This window comes from Mesoplodon densirostris, chromosome 3 (genome assembly GCF_025265405.1).
Source record: "Mesoplodon densirostris isolate mMesDen1 chromosome 3, mMesDen1 primary haplotype, whole genome shotgun sequence".
NCBI classification, from domain to species: domain Eukaryota; kingdom Metazoa; phylum Chordata; class Mammalia; order Artiodactyla; family Ziphiidae; genus Mesoplodon; species Mesoplodon densirostris.
The window spans coordinates 130,895,736-130,923,145 of record NC_082663.1 but is presented as its reverse complement, the minus strand read 5'-3'; positions in this window follow the sequence as shown (position 1 = coordinate 130,923,145).

Genomic DNA, 27,410 nt, shown 5'->3' with positions numbered 1-27,410 from the left:
CCTTCTCAAACTCTTCCAAAAAATACAAAAACTGTGAATACTTCCAAACACATTTTTTGAGTCCAGCATTACCATGATACCAAACCAAACAAGAAAAGGAAATTACAGGCCAATATCCCCAATGAACATGTATGCAAAAATCCTCATGAAAATACTAGGAAACTGAATTCAATAGTACATTAAAAGAATCATGCAACATGATCAGGTGAGATTTATTCCAGGGATGCAAGGATGGTTCAACATTCACAAATCAATAAATGTGATACACCACTTCAACAAAATAAAAGATAAAATTATTTGATGATCTTAATAGATGCAGGAAAAGCATATGACAAAACTCAACATCCTTTCATAATAAAAATTCTACATCCTTTCATAATAAAAACTGAACAAATTGGGTATAGAGTGAATGTGCCTCAACATAATAAAGGCCATATATGACAAGTGCACAGCTAACATCATACTCACAGAGAAAAGCTGAAAGCTTTTCTTCTAAGATCAGGAACCAGGATGCCCACTCTTACCACTTTTATTCAACAGAGTACTAGAAGTTGTAGCCAGAGCAACTAGTCAAGAAAAAGAAATAAAAGGCATCCAAATTGGAAAGGAAGAAATAAAATTGTCTCTTTGGTAGATAACATGATATTATATATAAAAGACCCTAAAGATTCCACCAAAAAATTGTTATAACTAATAAACAATTTCAGTAAAGTTTTCAGGATACAAAATCAATATATAAAATTCAGTTGCATTTCTACATACTAACAACAAACCATCAAAAAGAGAAATTTAGAAAAAAAAATCCCACTTACAATAGCATCAAAAAGAATAAAATTTTTTTTAAAAAAGAATAAAATTTTTAGGAATAAATTTAAACAAGGAGGTAAAAGATCTGACATTGACGAAAGAAAGTGAAGACATAAATAAATGAAAAGATATTTCATACTCATTGATTAGAATTGATACTGTTTAAATGTGCACACTACTCAAAGCAATCTACAGATTCAATGTAATCCCTACCAAAATTCCAATAGCATTTTTCACGGAAAGAGAAAAAACAATCCTAAAATATGTATGTAACTACAAGAGACCCTATACAGTCAAAGAAATCTTGAGAAAGGACAAAGTTAGAGGCATCACAATTCCTGATTTCAAACTGTATTAAATAAAGCTGTAGTAATCAAAACAGTATGGTGTTGGCATAAAAACAGACATATAGATCAATGGAACAAAACAGCCACCCCAGAAATGAACCCATACATATAGGGTCAATTAATTTTGACAAAGGAGCGAAGAACATACAATGGGGAAAGGTTAGTCTCTTCAATAAATGGTTTTGGGAAAACTGGATAACCTCATGCAAAAAGAAAAAAAGAACAAAGAAAGAAAGAAATTGGACCCTTAACTTATACCGTACACAAAAATCACCTCAAAATGGTTTAAAGACTTGAATGTAAGACCTGAAACCATGAAACTCTCAGAAGAAAACAGAGGGGGTAAGCACCTTGACATTGGTATTGGTGACAATTTTTTGGATGTGACCACCCAAACTCAAAGTCAACAAAAGCAAATATAAACAAATGAAACTACAACAAACTAAAAAGCTTCTGCATAGCAAAAGACAATCAACAAAATGAAAAGGCAACCTACAAATTAGGGAGAAATATTTGTAAATCATACATGTGATAAGGGATTAATATCCAAAATATAAAAGGAACTCATACAACTCAATAGCAAATAAACAATCTGATTTTAAAATGGGCAGGGGAAATGAATAGACATTTTTATAAAGAAGACACACAGACGGCCAACAGGTACATGGAAAGGTGCTCAATGTCACTAATCATCAGCAAAGTGTAAATCAAAACCACAATGATGTATCACCTCACACCTGTTAGAATGGCTGTCATAAAAGACAAAAGATAAGTAAGTGTTGGGGAGGATGTAGAGAAAAGGGGACCCTGTGCACTGTTGGTGAATGTAAATTGGTACAGCCAGTATGGAAAACAGCATGGAAGTTCCTCAAAAAGTTAAAAATAGAATTACCATGTAATCCAGCAATCCTACTTCTGGATATATATCCAAAGGAAATGAAAACAGGATCTTGAAGAGATATCTGCATTCCCACGTTCAGGGCAGCATTATTAGCAATAGCCAAGATATAGAAACAACATAAGTATCCATCAGGAGATGAATGAGTAAAGAATATATGGTGTATATATACAGCCTTGAGAAAAGAGGACACTCTGCCATTTTCAACAACACAGATGGACCTTGAGGATATTATACTAAATGAATTAAGTCAGAGAAAAACAAATACTGTGTGATTTCACTTATATGTGGAATCTTAAAAAAGCCAAACTTATAGGAACAGAGACTAGAATGGTGGTTACCAAGGCTGGGAGTGGGTGAAAAGGAAGATGTTGGTCAAAGAGTACAAACTATCAGTTATAACATAAATAAGTTCTGGAGACCAAATATACAACATAGTGATTAGTATAGTTAATAACACTCTATTTTATACTTGGCCTTAAATATTCTCACCACAAAAAAGAAGTGGCAGTCATGTGAGACGACACAGGTGTTAACTAATGCTATTGTGGTAATCATTTGCAATGTATAAATATATCAAATCAACACATTGCACACCTTAAACTTACACCATGTTATATGTCAATTATATTTCAATAAATCTGGAAAAAACAATCACAGCCCAGCTTGAAGGCAGGCTCAGGATTACCAGAGCTTCTGAATAAAGAGAATTGAGGAGTGAGGATATGAAATATCCTCATAATCAAATATTAAGTCATAATTTTTTAAACATGCTACAGACTAAACAACGCATTTCTTTGGGCCAAATTTAGCCTGACAGAGACTAGTTCTAAGCCTTTGATCTAATGTCTTTATTCCTTTACTGCTTTACTCTTACTGAATAAAATAGTCTCCCCTTCTCCAATGCCTAGTAAAAGCCTATCCATTCATAACCTGAGAACGCAGTACAATGCCAAGAAAAATATCTCATGGTTGCATTTTTAAAAAATAATATGAGTAGGGCTTCCCTGGTGGCACAGTGGTTGAGAGTCCGCCTGCCAATGCAGGGGACGCGGGTTCGTGCCCCGGTCCGGGAAGATCCCACATGCCACGGAGCGGCTGGGCCCGTGAGCCATGGCCGCTGAGCCTGCGCGTCCGGAGCCTGTGCTCCGCAACGGGAGAGGCCACGACAGTGAGAGGCCCGCATACCGGGAAATAATTAATTAATTAATTAATTAATAATAATAATAATATGAGTAAAGTGGTAGAAAACTTCAAAAAACAAGTCTAGTGAGCATGATAGGTCTAATAATCTCTCTCAGGCTATTATCATGAGAGATAAAATAGTCATTGGGGAGGAAGTGAGGCCAGCAGCCTTGTATAATGCAAATGGGCATCAGGGTTCCATGTCAGAAGGCTCTGTCAATTACTAGTTACTAGGGTAACTAGTCTGTTACCCTAAACAGATTACTTCATTCTCCGAGACCTGTTTTCCTCATCTGAAAAATGAGGACTAATAGTGTCTACCTGTCTACCTCCAAAGTTGCTGCTAGAATCAAATCAAATTGAAAGTATATTAACATGCTTTCAAAATTAGAAGATCATATAAAAATGTAAGGAATTATTACTAATATTCTGAGGTTAATAAAAATGTAAATAACAAACACAAAGTGCCTTTTTAAAGTACATGCCTACTCACCATTTCCAGAGCTTAGCGAATAAAATAATCTTTTTAAAAGGGCATTCCCTTTGGGCCCAGGAATATTACTGCTAAAAAATTAGCCTGAAGAAATAAATCACATGTGATTGCATTATTTAGCTACAACTGTGTTTGTTGTAGTGTTTGTACACATGACAAATAAACAAACCAAAAAACCAACGAGGAAACAGCTTAGATGTTCATCTATAGAAGCTTGGCTAAATATACCACAGGATCTCCAAGAGTCAAATACCATGTAACCATTAAAAAGTCTAAGACCATGTGTTGCAAATTTTAAAATGTATTTTCCTGCTGCCTCAACATCCCCACAAACAGGCTGGGAGTACAGTGGCCAGGCCACCAAGTGCGCCAGTATGAGAAAGCTGACCCCTGCCACTGGTCACTTTCTGTCCTCTCCTGACTGTGGCCTAGTAGCGTTCAAACACACCCATGAAATATCCTCATGCCTTTTGCTTGGATTCTCCATCCTGATCCCCAGTAAAGATGCTTGCTCATGGCTCCTTGCTCTTTCTTGAGTCCTCACCTGTTTGGTGGAGCCCCATCCCCTGGCGTTTCCCCCATGCATTACCCTCACCCTCATGGCGCGCAGTGACTCTCCAGGACTTGTGAATATGATAAACTTTGTTTTTCTGCACCTCTGTGTGTCCCCTCTTGTGGCCACACCTGACTGACCACCTTGTAAAAGAATACAAAACAGAACATTCAGTGGAATGAAAAATTATTTTTAAATGTGTTTTAAAGTAAAAAGAAAAAACTGGCTCTAGACTAGCACAATCCCATTTGTATAACTGTGTGCATATATATTGCATAATAAAATGTTCTAAAATTATACAACCCAATGGTAACTCAGCTGGCAAAATCACGGGGGAATTTTGATTTTTCTTCCTTTTGTTTACTGACTTTTTTCTAAATTTTCTAAAGAGATCAAGTATAACTTTTGCCGTACAAAGGAAAATATCCAAAATGGTAACTACCCCATCTTCAAAAGAATAAAATTCTGCTCATCCTCCAAACAACATTTCAGGAAACATCTTCTCCCAAAGATTTTCAGAATTCCACCAGTTGGAGGGCACACCTCTGTCACTGAACCTCCATTTCACTTAGGATTTCTCCTAGGAAACGTTATTAGAATTATTTGTAGACCTGTCTCATCCCTCCATTTAATCACCTTGGGGATGTGAACCATGCCTAGGACAGACCCTTGTATATAACAGACCATAAGTTTTATAGAACTGATTAATTAAAAGTGAAGTTAAATAATTCTTTTCTAAAAGTACTCGAGAAAGGACACACTCTTTGACTAAGTAGATCAACATTATCCCCCTCACCATGCTAATAACCTGCATTTATCGTGCACTTACTATATGCCAGACACGTATTTGCTTTTAATAAAACAACATGATATGAAACTACCATTATTACACCCAATTTTAGTTAAAGAAACTCAGTCTCAGAACGGTAACGTAACTCGCTAAGGGGGCAGAGCTTAATAAACGGTGGATCTGGGGTTTGAACCCACCATGTCCGTCTGGCTTTGAGATCCTAAGTCTTATACCCACCATATTATCCTGACTTGAATGTGATGGGGAACCTAAAGTGGTCATCCATGTGGTCAGGTTACAAGTTAATAAAAAGTTAAGTGCTGAATTTTCCTTTATCACTCTCCATGAAATACCAGTAATAAGACCACAAAATGTCTTAAGCTGCCATTGAAGGACAGACATCTATTATTTCTATCCCTACAAAAAGGAAATCATGTACTTAAATGTAGTGTGGTGCAGTGTCAAGTATATTGGCCTAGAAGTCACTAAACCAGGGTTCAAGTCCTGCCTCATCTGACAACTCACTAGGGGGGTTTGGCCACCACTTCAACTCCATCCATGAAGGGAAAGGTTGGATGCAGCAGCTCCTAGGGTCTTTCTCTGTGGGGATAGCCTCCTAATCGTCTCAGCTTCACTGTGCCCTCTCCAACTTATTCTTCTTCCGGCAGCCAAACCAGATCATGTCACTTTCCTGCTTCAAATCCTTCTGCAGATGCCTTCATAGTTTGAATAAAGACAAAGATGCTTAAAATGGCCTCTGCCCCTGTCTCCAAACTTTTGCCCCCTCACTCACTCCAAGGAAGACACATCACCTCCTTCCAGGCCCTCAGATGCAGGTCAGCTTTGGTCCCAGTTGTTCATTCTTCCTGGAAGCACACCCCCCCACACACACACACCACCAAACCCAAACTGTATACCAGATGAACTCCTACTCATCTGTAAAACCTCTAGATAAAAATCCCTTCCTCGGGGAGGCCTTCCCAGTTCTTCCAATCTGAAAAATTCTCTTTTAGGACCCTATATTTCTCTCCATAGTACATCATAGTTTACAATTATTGAGTTCCCTGTGTGATCATTTGCTTAAAGACTGTCCCCTGCTCACATACTCCCTGGAGGTCTGCTTTGTCGATCATATGACCAGCATGTCTCTGACTGACTCATAGTAGGCGCTCAATGCCCAGTAAGCAGTTAATTAACTAATTAACAGCTAAATACTGGTATGATCATTGTGAGTCCCCAGAGCATATAGCTGGGAACTGGCCAGAGAGAAGAAATGGAATATAGGACTGGTCTAGGGGACAAAGAAGAGGTGTTGCAAGTAGAGTGTCTTGGTTTAAGTACTGAGGAAAAAACAAGAGCAAGCCACAATCCCAGAAAGGTCCATGAGGTGCATTTGCAAAGCTGGACCAGTGCCCTTTACAGAGCACCTTGGTTGGACGTGCGTTTGTGTGTGTGCGTGTGCGTGTGTGTGTGTGTGTGTGTGTGTGTTGGGAGTGGAGGCTGGACACAGCTCTGTTCTGGCAAAGCTGAGTCCTTCCACCTGCTTCTGGCACTGTACCCGCCTCAGATTGGCGTCTGCACCGCTGGAATGCAGTCAGCGTGGGCAAGCTGTGCCTCACCATTGCATTTCAGCCCCACGGTGCTGCACCGCAGCTGCTGTGGTCTGCTGTGCTGAGTCCCAGCAGGCCAAAGGCATCTCAATCCAACTGTCTCTCTGCCGTGTCAGTTTTCACCCTGAGATGGGACCCATCAAACAATAGCTACTTGTTCTCACTGTCACTCGAAGCCTCCTGGTAGTAACAACACTATTTCAATGTAGCCAGTGGTGCTTGGGAGGCACTGATCCATCCTCTGACAGCCTATCCCATAACCCCAGGGACAGGGCAGCCGAAAGGGAGAGACCGTGATCTCTGTCCTTTATCCTGACAATAGGAGGCCAACATAAAGTGAGGTCAATGGGGAATATCTGCTTGAAATACTATTTTTACTTGAGAAGTTATTTCATTTATTTTTTCATGCAATTTTCATTGTCACTGATCAAAGTTCTGTATGAATATGCAAACTATGAATGGATATCTACATATTACTTACCAATTATTTGTCTACGTTGAACCGTAGTTTGAATTTAACCATTTCTAAAGCACTATTGGATTCTTTCCCCTTTGAGCTTCACAGCAATCCTGTAAGGCCAGTGGTACATTATATTAATTTCCTGGGGTTACTGTAACAAATGACCACAAACTTGGTGCCTTAGAAACAAAAGAAGTGTATTTTCTCACAGTTCTGGAGGCCATCAGTCTGAAACCCCTCAGGGCCATGCTCCCTTTGGGGGCTCTAGGAACACATTTTTTCCTTGACTCTTTCAGCTTCTGGTGGCTGCTGGCATTCCTGAGCTGCTAGGTGCAGGACTCCAATCTCTAGCTCTATCTTCAGCTCACTGCCTTCTCTGTGTGTTCAATCTCCCTCTGCCTTTCTTTTATAAGGACATTTGTGATTGCATTTAGCATCCCTTGGATAATCCAGCATAATCTCCTCTTCTAAAGATCCTTAATTACATCCGCAAAGACCCTTTTTCCAAATAAGGTAACATTCATAGATTCCAAGGATTGGATGAGAATGTCTTCTAGTGGGGACATTTTTCAGCCTACCACAGACATGGATGATAACTGCCATTTTACAGATAAGCAAACTGAGGTGAGAAGACTAATCCATGGTCACATAGCTAGTAACAGAGACTACATGGAAATCAAACCTTAACACTAAACTCAGGACACTTCCCAAATGTCTCTCTGAAAGAGAGGAAAAAACCTTTTCCCAGCTCTCAAAGACAACTCAGTCTATGTGGGGAGTTCTGGAATGTTCCAGATAAACTCAAAGTCAAGTATTTGCCCAAGGCTACTTAACCAGTTGGCAACTGAGCCACTAAGGGAGCCAGGCCCTGGAAGCAGACTAGGTGGAGAAGCTTCCTGTTGTGTGGCCTCCTGGTTCGATCACTCCAAAAGGGTGATCCCTGCCACTGCCCTGCCCTCCAGCTGGCTTTCCTAATCCATTCAAAGAGAGTAGGACCGATCAATGAGGACTTTCTGGAAGCAACAAAACTGCAGGCCATATAAAACAAAGGTATGGTTACCAAAGCAGAGGGTAGGGGAGAGGGAGAGGAATAAATTAGGAGTTTGGGATTAAAATATACTACTATATATAAAATAGATAACCAACAAGGACCTACGGTATAGCACAGGGAACTATACTGAGTATCTTTTAATAACCTATAATGGAAAGGATGCTCAGCATCACTAATCATTAGAGAAATGCAAATCAAAACTACAATGAGGCGTCAGCTCGCACCGGTCAGAATGGCCATCATCAAAAAATCTACAAACAATAAATACTGGAGAAGGTGTGGAGAAAAGGGAACACTCTTGCACTGTTGGTGGGAATGTAAATTGATACAACCACTATAGAGAACAGTATGGAGGTTCCTTACAAAACTAAAAATAGAACTACCATATGCCCCAGCAATCCCACTACTGGGCATATACCCTGAGAAAACCATAATTCAAAAAGAGTCATGTACCACAATGTTCACTGCAGCCCTATTTACAATAGCCAGGACATGGAAGCAACTGAAGTGTCCATCGACAGATGAATGGATAAAGAAGATGTGGCACATGTATACAACGGAATATTACTCAGCCATAAAAAGAAATGAAACTGAGTTATTTGTAGTGAGGTGGATGGACCTAGAGTCTGTCCTACAGAGTGAAGTAAGTCAGAAAGAGAAAAACAAATACCGTATGCTAACACACATGGAATATAAAAAAAAAAAGGTTCTGATGAACCTAGGGACAGGACAGGAATAAAGACTCAGATGTAGAGAATGGACTTGAGGACACAGGGAGGGGGAAGGGTAAGCTGGGACGAAGTGAGAGAGTGGCATGGACATATATACACTATCAAATATAAAATAGATAGCTAGTGGGAAGCAGCCGCATAGCACAGGGAGATCAGCTGGGTGCTTTGTGACCACCTAGAGGGGTGAGATAGGGAGGGTGGGAGGGAGACGCAAGATGGAGGAGATATGGGGATATACGTATGCATATGGCTGATTCACTTTGTTACACAGCAGAAACTAACACATCATTGTAAAGCAATTATACTCCAATAAAAATGTTTAAAAATAAATAAATAAATAACCTATAATGGAAGAGAATGTTTTAAAAAGTATATATTTATACATATATATGTATAACTGAGTCACTTTACTGTACACCTGCAACTAACACAACATTGTAGACACAGATGTCTATGAAACAGCAGGGAGACGAGGATGGTACATGTTTGAGGGAGGCAGAAACAGGTTCAGCCTGACTGGACTAGAAGGCTTCTACTGAAGGTTCTGCAGGGGAAAATGTGGGTTTCAACAGAAAATGAGGCATTGTCCATAGCACCCCCTTCTGCCTTATCTGATCTGACTCTGGGAATTTTTTTTTCATTGTAGATAACTGATAACAGTGCCAAATAATTCTTGCCTATAGACATGCAAATGAATTTTCTCTAGTCGGGGAACAAGCCTCCCCACTCTGTGGGGAAAAAAAAACTAGTTTTGTCTCCATTTGCAAATTCATTTCAATATTTCTGATTTCTAAATGCTCCTGTTCTTTGGATTCTCCTCTGAACTGGTTGTAATATCACAGCTATTTCCTCATTAAAGGAGTTAAATAAAATCTTTAACATGAGTTTATCTTTATACCTGTACAAGAATCATTATTTTATTTTTTATTTTTAATTTTCTTTTAATAGTTCATAGGAGAGAGTCCCAGAAACTACCTCTAAGCTCATCTAGCTCAATGTGTTTTATTGAAAAGCAAACTAAGGCTCAGAGAGGGCATAGGACTTGTCTGAGGACCCAGGGATGGGGATAGCAGAGCCTGGGCTAGTGCATGGCACCGGATTCATAGTCCCACAGACCTGGATTCCTCTCCCAGCTAGCCTCTAATAAGTGTGTGACTCAGGCAAGTCATGTATCTCATAGAACCTCAGTTTCCCCATCAAAGTACCTACTTCCCATCACCCACCCACACTGGGTTGCCTTGAAGGCAAATGAGATCATGCATGTAAAGCAAGAAGAAAGAATCTCAATGAGAAGTGCTCAAGGTGATCCAGTGAAGTGACTGAATTTTACATTTGTCTTATAGTAAATTATCGTGTCATTATTTCATCACCTCTGTCTCTCTCCCCAGTAGAAGGACAAATTTATTGACGATAGGGATGATTACCTTCTCTTGGATAAACTCTATCTATATGCCTGGACACTGAGCTATGTATCATCTCATTTAATCCTCACAAAACCTAAGAGGATAGGTAATATTATCTGGCTTCCATAGTAAAGACTGTTAGTTACCTGTTCAATATCCATTAGCCCTTTCTTCCTTACTAAGTCAACTCCAGTTTTATTTATTTTATTTATTCAGAGCTGCAAAGGACCCAGACAAAACTTCTATCTCTCAACATCTCTTGCAGGTAGGGATGGTCACATAGCCAAGTTCTGGCCATGAGACATAAGAGTTTGTGGGCAGGGTTTCTGAGAAACATTCTTTAAAAGAGAACTGACCTCTTTCCCTTCATGTTTCCTCTATATTCCCACAAAAAACTTGGATGTGATAGTTGGAGCTGAAGCAGCCATCTTGTGACTATGCATTAAGAATGAAGAAAGTGGGCTTCCCTGGTGGCACAGTGGTTGAGAGTCCGCCTGCCAATGCAGGGGACATGGATTCGTGCCTCGGTCCAGGAGAATCCCACATGTCGCGGACCGGCTGGGCCTGTGAGCCATGGCCTCTGGGCCTGCGCATCCGGAGCCTGTGCTCCGCAACTGGAGAGGCCACAACAGTGAGAGGCCCGCATACCAAAAAAAAAAGAATGAAGAAAGTAACCTCGCACTAAGGAAGGCAAAGAAGAAAGGGAGAAGGATCCTGAGTCACTGTTAGATTGTGTAACTGCCATTACAAGTCTTGGTCTGCCTATTCGCTGACCTCTTTAAGTTAGAAAAATAAAACCCTAATTTGTTGCTGTCCTCGTTTGCGGGATTTTCTTCTTTCTACCAGCTTTATATACTTTCTAACTACACACCCCATTTTCCAGTTGAGAAAATTTCACCCCAGAGAACTAAAAAGACTGCCCAAGGTCACACATTTAGTAAATATAAGACCTGAGAGTGTTACCAGGCATTCTTAACCATGTGGCTTCACTGCCTCCTTAGTGGCACACAAGGCTATGTTGGATACTTTGAGCCCAACACACTTCCACTCACTGAGTGATTAATTTAGCTATTGTAAAGCTGCCCAAAGTTCATCATCCTTCCCTTTTCTCATACCCTTCCATCTAAACCATTTGGGGATGGTGAGCATTAAAGAGAATATTATCAGGAACTGGACTGGGAGACAGTACCTCAATTTCTCCATATGTGCAAGGAACAGCTCAGACTAAGTGATCTCTAGAGCCTGAATGTCATTGTAGAATATCAGCTCTGACACTCTACAATGTTAATGTCATACCAGAGTCCAGTTTTTTAAGTCACCAAGGCAGGGGAGTTGCTCCAAAGTCCCTGAGTCCTACCCTGGCTTACCCAATGCATGAGTCTCCTCTACAGCATCCCATGACTGATTGCCCGCTCTTTACTTATATTCTTCCAATTCTTTTAACCAACTTTTAATCTCAGCATGTAGTACCTGTTAAGTCACTCAATATGTTTATCAAATGAACAAACAAACAACTGAACGATCCAATATAATACATCCAAATTTATTCAGGGATAGCTCTGAGCAAAAGGAAGTTCTATATCATACAACTTATAAGCTCACATTTAAAATAATTATATCAATAACAGCAATTACCACTTGTCAAGTGATCATTAGATGTCAAGCACTGTACTACTGTCTTAACGTGCATTCTCTCATGGAGCTGAAATCTGCCTGCCTATGGTTTCAACTCGCTAGTCCTAATTCTACCCTAACAGCCGCCATCTGAGACCTTGCTATGTGCCTGGCACTAAGCTACACACTTTACATAGCTTCTCTCATTTAATATCTTCAACAAACTTATGAGGTAGATGTTATCATCTCTACTGACTAATGAAGAAAGAACAGGGAGGTTAAATAACTAGCACAAGAAGACAATAAATCGAAGTGTATGGATTAAAAGCCAGGATGGTTAATACAAAAGTTCATGTGCTTAATCACAGTGCAATGCCTCATCCCAATGACTAAGAGACCTTAGCGCTCCTCTCTTGTGGAGGACTCCAACTAAGGATTTCAACTAAGGTATACAAGAAGCTTCTGCTTTAAGACAGCCCAGATAGCAAAGTGAGAAAGGCAGTGAGAGCGGTTCACTCTGCAACCCTCCCCAGGCCTGGAGGTATAGTCTAAAGGTTCCAACTGGCTCTTGCCTAGAGCGGCCCCACCTTCAGGACTCACCACCATGGAGGAGACAATGGCAGAGAAGCCTGTCTGGAGCTAAACAAGCGAATCCCGCCACACTATCACGCATGTAAACCTACCAAGTCCTACAGTCCCACCAAGGGCCAGAGACACGAGCCTGGCTCTCCCCACGCCTGGAAGCACTGAAGCCAACACACGCTAGTGCCTACTGTTACATCAGACCAGCAGATTGCAAACTTTTTGGTCCCAGGACTCCTTTACACTCTCTGAAATCATTGAAGATCTGAAAGAGTTTTGGTTTATGTAGGTTGTATCTATCAATATTTACTGAGGTAGAGATTCAAACTGAGAACTAAAAAAAAATGTTTATTGTAATACAACCTAACAATAAACCTATTAACAAAAATAACATATTTTTACAAAAAGTAACTGTGTTTCCTAAAGCACACACACACAAAAATACTGGGAAGCACAGGATTGTTTTACTTTTTTGCAAATCTCTTTAATGTTTGGCTTAGTAGAAGACAGCTGGATTCTTATTTCTGCTTCTGTATTCAGTCTGTTGCAATATCATAAGTCATACTGCCTCTGGAGAACTCAACTGTACTCCCATGAGGGAATGAGACTGAAAAAGGTAAATAATGAAAATAGTTTTGCTTCCCACATCAAAGTTTCCCCAGACTATACTTTGAGAATTTCTGCCCTAAACCAATCACATAACACATAGCTGTGTGCTTTCCTGCTGTGCCCTGGCCTTCTCTCTGAGCTTCTAGTCAGGCCCATCTTTTTTTTTTTTTAACTTATTTTATTGAAGTATAGTTGATTTACAATGTTGTGTTAATTTCTACTGTACAGCAAAGTGATTCATATTTATTTATAGATATATATACATTCTTTTTCATATTATTTTCCTTTATGGTTTATCACAGAATACTGAATACAGTTCCTTGTGTTATACAGTAGGATCTTGTTGTTTATCCATTCTATATACCAATATAATAGTTTGCATCCAAATTCCCAATTCATCCCTCCACGACCCACCTCCCCCTTGGCAACCACAAGTCTGTTCTCTATGAGTCACTTTCTGTTTTGTAGATAAATTCATTTGTGCCATATTTTAGATTCCACATATAAGTGTATTATATGGTATTTGTCTTTCTCTTTCTGACTTATTTCACTTACTGTGATAATCTCTAGGTCCATCCGTGTTGCTGCAAATGGCATTATTTCATTCCTTTTTATGGCTGAGTACTATTCCATTGTGTGTGTGTATGTGTATGTATATATATATATATATATATATATATATACATATACATATATATATGTATATACATATATATATGTATATGTATATATATATATATATATATATATATATACACACACATATATATATATATACACTCACTCCACATCTTCTTTATCCATTCTTCTCTCCATGGACATGTGGGTTGTTTCCATGCCTTGGCTATTGTGAATAGTGCAGCTATGAACATAGGAGTGCATGTATCTTTTTGAACTAGAGTTTTCTCTGGGTATATGTGGCCAGGCCCATCCTAACTTGCCTTCTTACGACACAGTCTCTGATTCTGCATCTCCCTACCCACATGCTGGGAAAATTCTCTTCCTTCTTTGAATCCTAAAAGTCCTTTGTTTCTTCCTCTTGTGTGTTACACATCACTTTTTAATTTGGGGGGAGGGGGGGAATCATCTGCAGCCACACTTTATCCCTCTGCTCTAGCAACAAGTCTAAAATAGGAACCGCATCTCACTCAAGTCCCTTCTCTCACTTAGACACAACACATGGCAGGGTATCCACAGGAAACACTTATTTGATTAATTTTATGACAAGTACAGCATGTAAAACTGAGAGGAGAGTAATAAAAGCATGAACTTATAGTTGGATACACCTGGGTTCAATTCTTTACTCTGCCACCTCCTACCTGTATGACTTGGAACAAGTTTCTTAACCATTGAGCCTGTTTCTACAACTGAAAAATGGGACTCAATAACAGACATTTTAATGTGAGAACTTAGGAATTTAGCACAATGTTGGGCACAGTAAATTCACAGTTATTACTGTTAATATTACTGGCTATTATCTATCTATAGCCAAGCCATCCCTGAGTTCACAGTGATACATGACACAGGTGAAACTTGGGGATGAGAGATGGTGTGAAACTCACTGCCAGGGGATTCTACCCTGGACCATTTAGGGCTCAGACTCAAAAACCCTTCTTGGGCTTCCCTGGTGGCGCAGTGGTTGAGAGTCCGCCTGCCGATGCAGGGGACGCCGGTTCGTGCCCCGGTCCGGGAAGATCCCACATGCCGCAGAGCGGCTGGGTCCGTGAGCCGTGGCCGCTGAGCCTGCGCGTCCGGAGCCTGTGCTCCTCAACAGGAGAGGCCACAACAGTGAGAGGCCCAAGTACCGCAAAAAAAAAAAAAAAAAAAGAACGCTTCTTAAGTATAGACACTTCCTCATATCTCTTTTCAGGTCTTCCCTAATGGTCCCCTCCCCAAGACTCTCTGTCAGTACTTCTCACCTCCTGCTTAACTCCTTACAGGGCACCTGTCATTCTACCTGCATAGCCTCTCATATCCATCGATGTGTCCCCTCCTTCACTGTCCCACCCATTCTGAACCACCATACCTTCTCACAGCACTACAACAACTCTTGATTTGTTTCTCTCCTTCCTTTAGACCCTTTTAATCCATTCTTCACTTGGCAGCCAGAATAACTCTTATCAATGGTCTTTATCAATTCACTGCTCAAAACTCTGTAATAATTTCTCATTGCTGGCCATCATCAAAAAGTCTATAAACAATCAATTCTGGAAAGGGTGTGGAGAAAAAGGAACCTTCCTACACTGTTAGTGGGAATGTAAATTGTTGCAGCCACTATGGGAAACAGTATGGAGGTTCCTTAAAGAACTAAAAATAGAACTACCATATGATCCAGCAATCTCACTCCTGGGCATATACTGGAGAAAACTCTAATTCAAAAAGATACATGTGGGCTTCCCTGGTGGTGCAGTGGTTGAGAGTCCGCCTGCCGATGCAGGGGACATGGGTTCGTGCCCTGGTCTGGGAAGATCCCACATGCCGCGGAGCAGCTAGGCCCGTGAGCCGTGGCCGCTGAGCCTGTGCGTCTGGAGCCCGTGCTCCGCGACGGGAGAGGCCACAACAGTGAAAGGCCCGCATAACGCAAAAAAAAAAAGAAAAAGATACATGCACCCCTATGTTCATAGCAGCACTATTTACAATAGCCAAGACATGAAAGCAACTTAAATGTCCATCGACAGATGAATAGATAAAGAAGATGTGGTACATATATACAACGGAATACTACTCAACCATAAAAAAGAATGAAATAATGCCATTTGCATCAACAAGGATGGACCTAGAGATTACCATTCTTACTGAAGTAAGACAGAGAAAGACAAATATCATATGATACCACTTATATGTGGAATCTTAAAAAATCATACAAATGAACTTACTTACAAAACTGAAGTAGACCTGCAGACATAGCAAACAAACGTATGGTTACCAAAGGGAAAGGTGAGGGAGGGATCAATGAAGAGCTTGGGATTAACATATATACACTATTATATATAAAAGAGATAACCAACAAGGACCTACAGTATAGCACAGGGAACTATACTCAATATTTTGTAATAACCTATAAAGGAAAAGAATCTGAAAAAGAATACATATGTGTGTGTGTGTATGTGTATATATATAGATATAGATATAGATATATATAGATATCTGAATCACTTTGCTGTACACCAGAGACTAACACAACATTGTAAATCAACTATACTTCAAAAAAAAAAAATCCCATTGCCCATAGATTAAACTCCTAACTCCTTACCATGCCCTACAAAGTCCTTCATGACCTGGACCCTCCTCAACTCTCCACCCTTTTTCACCGCATTCTCTCCACCCTGCCTTTGTTCACCATGCTTCAGACATAGTGGCCTTCTTTCTACTCCTAGAATCTGCCAAGCTCTCCCCCACCTCCAGGCCTTTGTGTTGGTTGCTTCCCTGTCGGGAATGCTCTCCTGATAACTCCTTATATGGCTGGCTCATTCTCATCCTTCAACTTTCAGTGCAAATGTGTATCTTCAAAAGGGGCTCAGGGCCTCCCTGGTGGCGCAGTGGTTGGGAGTCCGCCTGCCGGTGCGGGGGATACGGGTTCGTGCCCCGGTCTGGGGGGATCCCATATGCCGCGGAGCGGCTGGGCCCGTGAGCCATGGCCGCTGAGCCTGCGCGTCCGGAGCCTGTGCTCCGCAACGGGAGGGACCGCAGCGGTGAGAGGCCCGCGTACAGCAAAAAAAAAAAAAAAAAAAAAAGGGGCTCAGTGACCACCCTGTTCAACATGGCCTCACTGGTAACCCTCTCACTCATTGGTCTATTTCTTTCATGTGACTTCTGTTGAGTTATAATTATTTATTTGTGGAGGTTTTGTGTGTCTTCCTTACTAGAATATAACCTCCATGAGGCATAAATTTTGTAGGTTTTTTTCATCGTTGTGTAACAACACTACATATGGCACTCAGCACCTGTAGGTACTCAATAAACATGAAATATATACTGAATAAATGAATTATTGGTCCAAGGTTTGGTAAATGGTATAAGACAAGTTTCCAAACCTTATCTGCTATAGTATCATGAAAGGAAAGTGACACTGACTCCACTCAAGCCTGAGGGTAAAATATGTAATCTCATTGTCAGGGGATTCCACTGGGAATTTCTACAGCTCATACTCAAGAATCTTTTTCAAGTGCAAACTAGTTCCTGATACCCTCCTCCAGTCTTTCCCAGCTGATTCTCTGCCAGTAGCTACCACTAACTCCTCAATCCACCCTCTGCTTAATTCCTTGTTGGTCCCCCAGCTTTTCCTACTAGAAAAAACAAAAACAAGAACCCAAAAGCCTTTCTCCATAAGGATGACTTCTAATTGCTACGTGGACACATGCAGGAATTAACAAAACTTGTAAGAATTCCAGAATCATAAAACATTTATGATCATGGTCCTTGGTTCATAACTTCTGACTCCCTCTTGAGAGGGAGCTTCATGGGGTTTCTGTCTGCTATAAGAATTGGACTCACCAAACTTCTTTCCAAAACAACCTCACATCTTAGCCTGACAAGATCATCCTTGACTCAAATTGACACCTTGTATTTCAAAGGCTTTTTGTACAGTGGAGTCCCCAGCTATCTGGGCTCTGCCATTCTCTCTTCCACTGCCTGCCACTCGTGGCTGTTAGGCAAGGATGGCTCTTACGACCAGTAGGGAGGCGACCACTGATGTATCAGCAACCAGCTAACATATCAAAATAATCATCCGCTGTGCCCTTTTTGGCCTAAATGCCAGTGTGTGCCCTCTCCCAGGTACTACACAAATCCTTGCCAGTGAATTGATTGAATTGTGGAGAGCTATGCTCAGGTGGTCTTTATGGTTATAATACTTTCAAAGCTTGTAAATATGTTTGAGATTACAGTACAGTGGGTAATGTTATATGCATGCAGACTGGGAGAAACAGCTTCTAGCCGTTTAAAATGTTTAGCACATGCTAAAGAAATCCCATTCCGCCTCCTCTTGCCATGCAAGTGCCAGGGCACTGGAAGGTGGGAGAAAATTATCTACCCATGTCCACTATCAGTACCCCATCTTGAACTTCTTTGTCATTGTTTGGCTGAGAGCTATTTGGCAAGCTGTTTTGAAAGGCCCCAGTTTGTTAAATTCAAGAAACTCATGTAAGAAGCAGTGAGAAAAACAATCGAAGCAACAATAAAACACAGGCTTACCCTGGCACATTACAGAAATGTTCCCTCTCCTTTTCCACCTCTCTCCCCAAGACATTACCCCCCTGCCTCGAGCAAGTGGGAGATCTGGACTTCGTTGATCGAACCTGGTATGCTGTGCCTACAGGGCCCCTATTAGTATTGCTCAGGGACTGTCTGGGCCAGGCCAAGAGAGCTGAACCAGATGCTTATGGAGCAGAAAGACAGTGATCTGCCCACACATGGGAACAGGCAGCACATGAAGCCTTAGAGTTTTTCAGGGTCCTTCTATATTCATTGTATTAACTAATTCTTATAGGCCTTAGGGTTTTTCAGGGTCCTTCTATATTCATTGTATTAACTAATTCTTATAGGCCTTAGGGTTTTTCAGGGTCCTTCTATATTCATTGTATTAACTAATTCTTATAGGAGCCCTGCAAGGATATCTCTCCTTAAAAGAGCAGGAAGCCAACTCAGAAAGGTTCAGTGATTTGCCCAAGATCACAGAGCAAACAGATATAAAGCACCCGTTCTCAAGCCTAAGGATACTGACTTTCTATGCAAGCCCTTCACATTAATAATAATCATCCCAGTTTGCAACATATATGACAGCCAAAGGTTAATATACCTTGTTAGACACTTAGACACCTGCGCAATATCCATACCTAAATTTCATGTTACAAACAGAATCTCAGTTCTGTTCAGGGCAACAACAAGCCCAATCATGGATGATAAATAATTGATCTGAGGAGGTGGTTCTCAAAACTGAGCATATCAGAATTACCCAGAGAGTTTATTAAAATACAAGTCACTTATTGGACATACCCTTTGCAAATATTTTCTCCCATTCAGTGGGTTTTCTTTTCATCTTGTTAATGGTTTCCTTTGCTGTACAAAAGCTTTTAAATTTAATTAGGTCCAATTCATTTATTTTTTAGTTTGTTTCCTTTATCTGAGGAGACAAATCGCAAAAAAATATTGCTATGACTTAAGTCAAAGAGTGCCCTGCCTACGTTCTCTCCTAGGAGTTTTATGGTTTCCAGTTTTACATTTAGGTCTTTAATCCATTTTGAGTTTATTTTTGTATATGGTGTGAGGAAATGTTCTAACAAGAGGTTAATATCCAAAATATATAATCAGCTCATACAACTCAGTATCAAAAAAACATAGTGCCCAATTTAAAAATGGGCAGAAGACCTAATAGACATTTTTCCAAAGAAGATATACTGTTGGCTAACATGAACATGAAAAAATGTTCAATATTTCTAAGCATCAAAACCACAATAAGATATCATCTCATACCTTTAAGAAGATGTGGCACATACATACAATGGAATATTACTCAACCATAAAAAGAAACGAAATTGAGTTATTTGTAGTGAGGTGGATGGACCTAGAGTCTGTCATACAGAGTGAAGTCAGAAAGAGAAAAACAAATACCGTACGCTAACGTATATATATGGAATCCAAAGGAAAAAAAAATGGTACTGATGAACTTAGTTGCAGTGCAGAAATAAAGAGGTAGACATAGAAAATGGACTTGAGGACATGGGATAGGAGGGTGAAGCTGGGGCGAAATGAGAGTAACATCGACATATATACACTAGTGAATGTAAACTAGTTAGCTGGTTGGAAGCAACAGCATAGCACAGGGGTCCGTGCTTTGCGATGACCTAGAGGGGTGGGATAGGGAGGGTGGGAGGGAGGCTCAAGAGGGAGGGGATATGGGGACATATGTATGCATATAGCTGATTCACTTTGGTGTACAACAGAAACTAACAGTACTGTGAAGCAATTATACTCCAATAAAGATCTATTTTAAAAAATAATAATAATAAAAGAATGGCTATAAAGACACCACAAATGACAAATGCTGGAGAGGGTGTGGAGAAAAGGAAACCCTCCTACATTGTTGGTGGGAATGTAAATTGGTGCAACCACTATGGAAAACAGTATGGAGGTTCCTCTAAAACCTAAAAATAGGTCTACCATATGATCCAGCAATCTTACTCCAGGGTATATATCTGAAGAAAACGAAAACGCTAATCAAAGATATGTGTATCCTAATGTTCTTTACAGCACTATTTTAAAAAGTCAAGGAGATCTAGGGGAAAATGGCGGAAGAGTAAGACGCGGAGATCACCTTCCTCCCCACAGATACACCAGAAATACATCTACACGTGGAACAACTCCTACAGAACACCTACTGAATGCTGGCAGAAGACCTCAGACCTCCCAAAAGGCAAGAAACTCCCCACATACCTGGGTAGGGCAAAGCGGAGAGATTCCCGCACAGAGGATCGGTGCCAACCGTCACTCACGAGCCTGAGAGGCTTGTCTGCTCAACCGCCAGGGCGGGTGGGGGCTGGGAGCTGAGGCTCGAGCTTCGGTCCGAGCGCAGGGAGAAGACTGGCGGCGTGAACACAGCCTGAAGGGGGTTGCTGCACCACAGCTAGCCGGGAGGGAGTCCGGGGGAAAGTCTGGAGCTGCCGAAGAGGCAAGAGACTTTTTCTTCCCTCTTTGTTTCCTGGTGCGCGAGGGGAGGGGATTAAGAGCGCTGCTTAAAGGAGCTCCAGCGAGCCGCGGCTAACAGCACGGACCCCAGAGACCGGCATGAGACGCTAGGGCTGCTGCTGCCGCCACCAAGAAGCCTGTGTGCGAGCACAGGTCACTCTCCACACCTCCCTTCCGGGGCCTGTGCAGCCCGCCACTGCCAGGGTCCCGGGATCCAGGGACAACTTACGCGGGAGAACGCACGGCGCGCCTCACGCTGGTGCAACGTCATGCCGGCCTCTGCCGCCGCAGGCTCGCCCCGCACTACGTGCCCCTCCCTCCCCCCCCTCCCCGCCCCGAAGCGGCTGCTCCTTTAACCCTGTACTGTCTGAGCGAAGAACAGACGCCCTCCGGCGACCTACACACAGAGGCGCAACCAAATCCAAAGCAGAGACCCGGGAGCTGTGAGAACAAAGAGAAAGGGAAATCTCTCCCAGCAGCCTCAGGAGCAGCGGATTAAAGCTCCACAATCAACTTGATGTACCCTGCATCTGTGGAATACCTGAATAGACAATGAATCGTCCCAAATTGAGGAGGTGGACTTTGAGAGCAAGATTTATTATTTTTTCCCCTTTTCCTCTTTTTGTGAGTGTGTATGTGTATGCTTCTGTGTGAGATTCTGTCTGTATACCTCTGCTTTCACCATTTGTCTGAGGGTTCTATCCATCCTTTTTTTTTTTTACTTTTTAAAATTTTTTTCTTAATAATTCTTTTTTATTTTAATAACTTTATTTTATTTTACCTTACTTTATCTTATTTTCCTTCATCCTCTTTCTTTCTTTCTTTCTACTTTTTCTCCCTTTTATTATGAGCCGTGTGGATGAAAGGCTCTTGGTGCTGCAGCCAGGAGTCAGTGCTGTGCCTCTGACATGGGAGAGCCAACTTCAGGACACTGGTCCACAAGAGACCTTCCAGCTCCATGGAATATCAAACAGCGAAAATCTCCCAGGTATCTCCATCTCAACACCAACACCCAGCTTCACTCAAGGAGCAGCAAACTACAGTGCTGGACACCCTATGCCAAACAACTAGTAAGACAGGAACACAATCCCACCCATTAGCAGAGAGGCTGCCTAAAATCATAATAAGTCCACAGACACCCCAAAACACACCACCAGACGTGGACCTGCCCACCAGAAAGACAAGATCCAGCCTCATCCACCAGAACACAGGCACTAGTCCCCTCCACCAGGAAGCCTACACAACCCACTAAACCAACTAAAGCGACTGGGGACAGACACCAAAAACAATGGGAACTACGAACCTGCAGCCTGCAAAAAGGAGAACCAAAACACAGTAAGATAAGCAAAATGAGAAGACAGAAAAACACACAGCAGATGAAGGAGCAAGACAAAAACCCACCAGACCTAACAAATGAAGAGGAAATAGGCAGTCTACCTGAAAAAGAATTCAGAGTAATGATAGTAAAGATGATCCAAAATCTTGGAAATAGAATAGACAAAATCCAAGAAACATTTAACAAGGACCTAGAAGGACTAAAGATGAAACAAGCAACGATGAACAACACAATACATGAAATTAAAAATACTCTACAAGGGATCAACAGCAGAATAACTGAGGGAGAAGAACGGATAAGTGACCTGAAAGATAAAATAGTGGAAATAACTATTGCAGAGCAGAATAAAGAAAAAAGAATGAAAAGAAATGAGGACAGTCTCAGAGACCTCTGGGACAACATTAAATGCACCAACATTCGAATTATAGGGGTTCCAGAAAAAGAGAAAAAGAAAGGGACTGAGAAAATATTTGAAGAGATTATAGTTGAAAACTTCCCTAATATGGGAAATGAAATAGTTAATCAAGTCCAAGAAGCACAGAGAGTCCCATACAGGATAAATCCAAGGAGAAACATGCCAAGACACATATTAATCAAACTGTCAAAAATTAAATACAAAGAAAACATATTAAAAGCAGCAAGGGAGAAACAACAAATAACACACAATTGAATCCCCATAAGGTTAACAGCTGATCTTTCAGCAGAAACTCTGCTAGCCAGAAGGGAATGGCAGGACATATTTAAAGTGATGAAGGAGAAAGACCTACAACCAAGATTACTCTACCCAGCAAGGATCTCATTCAGATTTGATGGAGAAATAAAAACCTTTACAGACAGGCAAAAGCTGAGAGAGTTCAGCACCACCAAACCAGCTTTACAACAAATACTAAAGGATCTTCTCTAGGCAAGAAACACAAGAGAAGGAAAAGACCTACAATAAACACAAAACAATTAAGAAAATGGGAATAGGAACATACATATCAATAATTACCTTAAATGTAAATGGATTAAATGCTCCCACCAAAAGACACAGACTGGGTGAATGGATACAAAAACAAGACTCATATATATGCTGTCTACAAGAGACCCACTTCAGACCTAGACACATACAGCCTGAAAGTGAGGGGATGGAAGAAGATATTCCATCCAAATGGAAACCAAAAGAAAGCTGGAGTAGCAATTCTCATATCAGACAAAATAAACTTTAAAATAAAGACTACAAGAAGAGACAAAGAAGGACACTACATAATGATCAAGGGATCGATCCAAGAAGAACACATAACAATTGTAAATATTTATGCACCCAACATAGGAGCACATTAATACTTAAGGCAAATGCTAACAGCCGTAAAAGGGGAAATCGACAGTAACGCAATAATAGTAGGGTACTTTAACACCCCACTTTCACCAATGGACAAATCATCCAAAATGAAAATAAATAAGGAAGCACAAGCTTTAAATGACACATTAAACAAGATGGACTTAATTGATATTTATAGGACATTCCATCCAAAAACAACAGAATACACATTTTTCTCAAGTGCTCATGGAACATTCTCCAGGATAGATCATATCTTGGGTCACAAATCAAGCCTTGGTAAATTTAAGAAAATTGAAATTGTATCACGTATCTTTTCCAACCACACTGCTATGAGACTAGATATCAATTACAGGAAAAGATCTGTAAAAAATACAAACACATGGAGGCTAAACAATACACTACTTAATAACGAAGTGATCACTGAAGAAATCAAAGAGGAAATAAAAAATACCTAGAAACAAATGACAATGGAGACACGACGACCCAAAACCTATGGGATACAGCAAAAGCAGTTCCAAGAGGGAAGTTTATAGCAATACAATCCTACCTTAAGAAACAGGAAACATCTCGAATAAACAACCTAACCTTGCACCTAAAGCAATTAGAGAAAGAAGAACAAAAAAATCTGAAAGTTAGCAGAAGGAAAGAAATCATAAAGATCAGATCAGAAATAAATAAAAAACAAATGAAGGAAATGATAGCAAAGATCAATAAAACTAAAAGCTGGTTCTTTGACAAGATAAAAAAAATTGATAAACCATTAGCCAGACTCATCAAGGAAAAAGGAGAGAAGACTCAAATCAGTAGAATTAGAAAAGGAGAAGTAACAACTGACACTGCAGAAATACAATGGATCATGAGAGATTACTACAAGCAACTCTATGCTAATAAAATGGACAAGCTGGAAGAAATGGACAAATTCTTGGAAATGCACAACCTGCCAAAACTGAATCAGGAAGAAATAGAAAATATGAACACACAAATCACAAGCACTGAATTTGAAACTGTGATTAAAAATCTTCCAACAAACAAAAGCCCAGGACCAGATGGCTTCACAGGAGAATTCTATCAAACATTTAGAGAAGAGCTAACACCTATCCTTCTCAAACTCTTCCAAAATATAGCAGAGGGAGGAACACTCCCAAACTCATTCTACGAAGCCACCATCACCCTGATGAAAAAAACCAGACACGGATGTCACAAAGAAAGACAACTACAGGCCAATATCACTGATGAACATAGATACAAAAATCCTCAACAAAATACTAGCAAACAGAACCAACAGCACATTAAAAGGATCATACACCATGATCAAGTGGGGTTTATTCCAGGAATGCAAGGATTCTTTAATAAACACAAATCAATCAATGTGATACACCATATTAACAAATTGAAGGAGAAAAACCATATGGTTATCTCAATAGATGCAAAGAAAGCTTTTGACAAAATTCAACACCCATTTATGAAAAAAAACCTCCAGAAAGTAGGTATAGAGGGAACTTTCCTCAACATAATAAAGGCCATATATGACAAACCCACAGCCAACATCGCCCTCAATGGTGAAAAACTGAAAGCATTTCCACTAAGATCAGGAACAAGACAAGGTTGCCCACTCTCACCACTCTTATTCAACATACTTTTGGAAGTTTTAGCCACAACAATCAGAGAAGAAAAGGAAATAAAAGGAATCCAAATCAGAAAATAAGAAGTAAAGCTGTCACTGTTTACAGATGACATGATACTATACATAGAGAATCCTAAAGATGCTACCAGAAAACCACTAGAGCTAATCAATGAATTTGGTAAAGTTGCAGGATACAAAATTAATGCACAGAAATCTCTGGCATTCCTATACACTAATGATGAAAAATCTGCAAGTGAAATCAAGAAAACACTCCCATTTACCATTGCAACTAAAAGAATAAAATATCTAGGAATAAACCTACCTAAGGAGACAAGAGACCTCTATGCAGAAAATTATAAGACACTGTTGAAAGAAATTAAAGATGATACAAATAGATGGAGAGATATACCATGTTCTTGGATTGGAAGAATCAACATTGTGAAAATGACTCTACTACCCAAAGCAATCTAGAGATTCAATGCAATCCCTATCAAACTACCACTGGCATTTTTCACAGAACTAGAACAAAATCTTTCACAATTTGTATGGAAACGCAAAAGACCCTGAAGAGCCAAAGCAATCTTGGGAACAAAAAACGGAGCTGGAGGAATCAGGCTCCCTGACTTCAGACTATACTACAAAGCTACAGTAATCAAGACAGTATGGTACTGGCACAAAAACAGAAATATAGATCAATGAAACAGAACAGAAAGCCCAGAGATAAACCCACACACATATGGTCACCTTATCTTTGATAAAGGAGGCAGGAATGTACAGTGGAGAAACGACAGCCTCTTCAGTAAGTGGTGCTGGGAAAATTGGACAGCTACATGTAAAAGTATGAGATTAAATCACTCCCTAACACCATACACAAAAATAAGCTCAAAATGCATTAAAGACCTAAATGTAAGGCCAGAAACTATCAAACTCTTAGAGGAAAACACAGGCAGAACACTCTATGACATAAATCACACCAAGATCCTTTTTGACCCACCTCCTAGAGAAATGGAAATAAAAACAAAAATAAACAAATGGGACCTAATGAAACTTCAAAGCTATTGCACAGCAAAGGAAACCATAAACAATATCAAAAGACAACCCTCAGAATGGTAGAAAATATTTGTAAATGAAGCAACTGACAAAGGATTAATCTCCAAAATTTACAAGCAGCTCATGCAGCTCAATAACAAAAAAACAAACAACCCAATGCAAAAATGGGCCAAAGACCTAAATAGACATTTCTCCACAGAAGATATGCAGACTGCCAACAAACACATGAAAGAATGCTCAACATCATTAATCATTAGAGAAATACAAATCAAAAGTACAATGAGATATCATCTCACACCAGTCAGAATGGCCATCATCAAAAATTCTAGAAACAATAAATGCTGGAGAGGGTGTGGAGAAAAGGGAACACTCCTGCACTGTTGATGGGAATGTGAATTGGTACAGCCACTATGGAGAACAGTATGGAGGTTCCTTAAAAAAATACAAATAGAACTACCATATGACCCAGCAATCCCACTACTGGGCATATACCCTGAGAAAACCATAATTCAAAAAGAGTCATGTACCAAAATATTCATTGCAGCTCTATTTAGAATAGCCAGGAGATGGAAACAACCTAAGTGTCCATCATCGGATGAATGGATAAAGAAGATGTGGCACATATATACAATGGAATATTACTCAGCTATAAAAAGAAACAAAATTGAGCTATTTGTAATGAGGTGGATGGACCTAGAGTCTGTCATACAGAGTGAAGTAAGTCAGAAAGAGAAAGACAAATACCGTATATGAAATTTAAGGAAAAAAATGTCATCAAGAACCTAAGGGTTAGACAGGAATAAAGATACAGACCTACTAGAGAATGGACTTGAGGATATGGGGAGGGGGAAGGGTAAGCTGTGACAAAGTGAAAGAGTGGCATGGACATATATACACTACCAAACGTAAAAGAGATAGCTAGTGGGAAGCAGCCGCATAGCACAGGGAGATCAGCTCGGTGCTTTGTGACCACCTAGAGGGGTGCGATAGGGAGGGTGGGAGGGAGGGAGATGTAAGAGGGAAGAGATATGGGAACATATGTATATGTATAACTGATTCACTTTGTTATAAAGCAGAAACTAACACATCATTGTAAAACAATTATACTCCAATAAAGATGTAAAAAAATAAAATAAAATAAAATAGCCAAGATGTGGAAGCAATCTAAATGTCCATCAATAGGTGAATGGATAAAGAAGATGTCGTAGAAATACACACATACATGCACAATGGAATATTACTCAGTCACAAAAGTGAGTGAAA